The sequence below is a fragment of the Acipenser ruthenus genome, chromosome 32, assembly GCF_902713425.1.
Source record: "Acipenser ruthenus chromosome 32, fAciRut3.2 maternal haplotype, whole genome shotgun sequence".
In the NCBI taxonomy this organism is placed as follows: domain Eukaryota; kingdom Metazoa; phylum Chordata; class Actinopteri; order Acipenseriformes; family Acipenseridae; genus Acipenser; species Acipenser ruthenus.
Genome location: NC_081220.1, coordinates 4,020,001 through 4,024,464, shown reverse-complemented (window position 1 = coordinate 4,024,464; position 4,464 = coordinate 4,020,001). Strand labels below are relative to the sequence as shown.

Genomic DNA, 4,464 nt, shown 5'->3' with positions numbered 1-4,464 from the left:
ATGAACCTGCTCTTTTATATTACACTAGTATCTAATACCTGCAGTGTGTCACTATGAACCTGCTCTTTTATATTACACTAGTATCTAATACCTCGTGTGTCACTATGAACCTGCTCTTTTATATTACACTAGTATCTAATACCTCATGTGTCACTATGAACCTGCTCTTTTATATTACACTAGTATCTAATACCTCGTGTGTCACTATGAACCTGCTCTTTTATATTACACTAGTATCTAATACCTCATGTGACACTATGAACCTGCTCTTTTATATTACACTAGTATCTAATACCTGCAGTGTGTCACTATGAACCTGCTCTTTTATATTACACTAGTATCTAATACCTGCAGTGTGTCACTATGAACCTGCTCTTTTATATTACACTAGTATCTAATACCTCATGTGTCACTATGAACCTCCTCCTCTTTGTTTAGGCAGGAACACTAAGAAGCCAGGCTCTGGTGCAAGACAGCACAGCGGTGCGAAGCTGAGAGCGGTACACAGTGTGGTTATTACTGCTGTTATTGTTATTATAATAAAAGGCTACATCACTATAAAGACACTGGATTGGCGCCTGTTGAAGGCAATGTAAAGCAATCTTCAATATTAAGGCCCACCATCTGGTGTCCCGAACCATAAGACCAAAACCTACAGTCATAACATTTTGTAAAAAAGAAATTGCAAGACATGTGATGTACCTTGTTATGATAACTTACTCTAATGTTGTTAACCGCAAAAGTTAAGTCTACATGCAGCTGTGAATTCTGCAAATACAGCCCTTCAGATGCTTTAATGAGGCTTCAATATACAATAAGAAACGGAAGTATAAAAATGATACATTGCTTGGTGTTTTTTTTCCTACCAACTGTGATGATAAAGTGGCTCCATTTTATGTGTTGAGCTTCATACCCGGAGTGACGTTTCACTGCTCTGATTATGGGCACGTCTAACTTTACTGTCCTCAAAACAGGACACAGCAGTTTGTAGCCAAAATGAAGGATTGAACATTTTTTTGAAGAAATATTGATTTAGAATGTATCAGATTACATAAATGCATCCTGTGTTCTGATTTTTTCAAAGAAAATGCATTTGGTACTGAATGGGTTGATATTGAGGCTTCACTGTAATTGTGTTTGATTGGCAGGAGAGAGAGGATGTGCAGTATGCCAGTCTGGAGTTCGACCGGCAAGGACGACGGTGATGATGTCACCCCCACGTGGAATGAGATACACCTGTCTCGTGGGATAATCAACTGTGTTCCTCCACACCTGGGGCTTTCTGGGAGCTGATATATAGTAATACGCTATAGATTCAATAAACAGGTTCCCTTTTCTTCTGTTGAAACCTGGTTCTTGGCTTGTATGTTATATAATACATTTTGTCCAGGTATTCATGCTTATAATGAGGATCACAGAGCTACTCCATACGAGCTGACCTGTATAGCGGAACTCAGAGTAAAGAAATGAAGCTACTTCCTGTTTAAACTCTATCTGGACAGGTAGCATTCTGAAGAAATAAAGACTCAGTTATAAACTTAAAAAATAGTGTTTCTTATTTTAAAATGTAAATAAAAAACCCTGTCCTGTCCTTAATTAGCTTCAGTCAAGCTTTCCCCTGCACCCCTGGCCACGGAGGACAGCATATGGTGCTTCACAGGCTTTTGATAAAAACGCATGAGAAGTGAAAAGTTCAACTACACAATGATAAGGGGGTGCAGTGATAACACTGGAGCTAATATAAGGAAAGCGATTTTAAAACTACACTCGCCTTCATTTCCAGTCAACACTGGAGTATGCATTCTAAACATTCTGCTTGGAATTGTAATGAGCGTGGAGAAGGCGCTGTGAGAGTTCACCAGTAGGAGCATTAAAATCAGTGTTATGCACTGGAATATTGGTATTAGAAATTGCGTTTTGCAGCATATCATGAAGTCATTGCTCAAAGCTAGTTGTAGTCTAGGCTATGTAATACTTTAGTTCATCCAGTGACAGTGTGGATATTGTAAAGTAACATCCTGTAAGCTTGCTTAAAACTGCAATCACTGTCTGCACCATCAACTGCTTACATGGTGAGGTTTGTGGAATAAACTTTTGCAATTTGTGTAATTTGCGAGTCTTTGATATTTATTTGAAGGCAGCACACAGCGAGTTTGGACTACACATGTACGTGCTGTGGTAACGTGGCCGTGTGCAGGGTGCAGATTATTAGACACACATGGGTTATTACCACACACACACTCACGCACACACACACATGGGTTATTATTACACACACACACACACACACGCACACACACATGGGTTATTACTACACACACACACACACACGCACACACACATGGGTTATTACTACACACACACACACACACACACACACGCACACACACACACATGGGTTATTACTACACACACACGCACACACACACATATACACATGGGTTATTACTACACACACACACACACACGCACGCATGCACGGTTTTGGAGACAGTAATTGCAGTAAACAAAGGTTTTAATTGATACGGTTTTCAAAGCAACAAAAACACAAAATAAATCACATCTTCATTGGAAGAACTTACTACACAGTATAATGACGGGTTCCCTAACTCTAGATACAGGACGGCTAAGCTGTTTACAAAGGTGTAAGTGGTTAATTACAACACAGATCTTCCACACAGGATACACTCACAATCTGAACAGAGTCTCCTCCACCAACGCCAGCCTACTCATACCGCCCCTCCCCCCGAAGTTCTTCTTCTTCTTCATTAATGAAAGGGTGGATGCCAATGTTGCCAAGTCTCACGAGAAAAAAAAGCGGCACTGAATTTCAGAACAAGCCCAAAACAAGCCCAATCCATTTCAGAGAGAGGGGAGTGGGGGTAGGAGGATTCTAAAATTTTAATGACATGCATATTATTATTTATTTCTTAGCAGACACCCTTATCCAGGGCGACTTACAATTGTTACAAGATATCACATTATTTTTCCATACAATTACATTTTTCTTTTTACACACAATGACCCATTTGTACAGTAGGGTTTTTACTGGAGCAATCTAGGTAAAGTACCTTTCTCAAGGGTACAGCAGCAGTGTCCCCAACAAGGGATTGACCCCACGACCCTCCGGTCAAGAGTCCAGAGCCCTAACCACTACTCCACACTGCTGCTCATATGCATTGGCACCAGTCAATCACAAAACCAGCGACTCTCAAATAACCTATGATATTAAATAATGTATTAATTGCGCAATGTGCTATTATAATTCTACTCCAGATTATTTCCTATCTTCTATTTTTACACCTTCTGTGTACCCCCAACAAGTTCTGATTCAATAATTCAATTAAATGACCTTGATTGTATTCAGGTGAACTTGTAATTTTATCATATGATGAGTCCAGGCTGCCACCCAGTGGTCAGTCTGTTGTAATTACAGGTTTTAATCATTATAAGGTACCAGTGCCCTTTTCATTTTCACTTACATATCTGCGATTGATGACTACACCACAATGCATACCTTACATTACAGTACACTGACAGACACAACAACCAAGTTTTAAATTGTGCATATGCATGGTGATTTTAGGCGATGAGACAAACTCATTCGATTTCAGTTTCCCTTGTGTGTAACATAAATGATTGCTTCAAAGACATCATTGAAAGAAATGACTCTGGAAATACTGTAATTCCATAAATACTATGTTGTGAAGAGGCTATGTTGTGAAGATGCTGGTGTTGTGAAGAGGCTGTGTTGTGAAGAGGCTGTGTTATGAAGATGCTATGTTGTGAAGAGCTGTGTTGTGAAGAGTCTGTGTTATGAAGATGCTGTGTTGTGAAGATGCTGGTGTTGTGAAGAGCTGTGTTGTGAAGAGGCTGTGTTGTGAAGAGGCTGTGTTGTGAAGAGGCTGTGTTGGGAAGAGGCTATGTTGCGAAGAGGCTGTGTTGCGAAGAGGCTGTGTTATGAAGATGCTATGTTGTGAAGAGCTGTGTTGTGAAGATGCTGTGTTGTGAAGAGGCTGTGTTGTGAAGAGCTTTGAGATCTCTGAGATGGCATGACATGATAAATGTAAGTTGTTGTCTAATGACTTTTAAAACGTAAGTAATATATATTCACAAGATTAGCCAGATTAAACATAATCTGTTTCCTTGTGATAAGCGAGGCAATATGGCTGTTATGTGTATGTACAATTCTAGATTGTATATTGAAAACCTGCTGTTTGAAGTTTTCTATGGTGCCTCACTGCCCCTTTTAAAAAAGATGCACCCCTTCCCTGAGGAATGTCTACACTGGCACATACCAACAGACAGACAGCTCTTTTTTTCTGGTAGTAATGTTATACAACAATGCTATACAACTCACGTATTCTTGCAATGAAGGAAGTGCTGGGAATCATAAAGAGAAAGCATGAGTGTAGTGGTGTGTGCTGTTTGCTTTGTGTGTAGGTGAACGCAGTTCATTCTTCA

General features: G+C 39.8%; 1 long non-coding RNA gene across 1 annotated transcript; it reads left to right on the top strand.

Annotated features, from left to right (window-relative positions):
• Nucleotides 1-436: 436 nt before the first annotated feature.
• Nucleotides 437-1,348, top strand: LOC131703155 (uncharacterized). The gene is made up of 2 exons (XR_009309694.1): nt 437-500; nt 1,149-1,348. It is a non-coding gene; the product is annotated as an uncharacterized LOC131703155 (long non-coding RNA).
• Nucleotides 1,349-4,464: the final 3,116 nt, after the last annotated feature.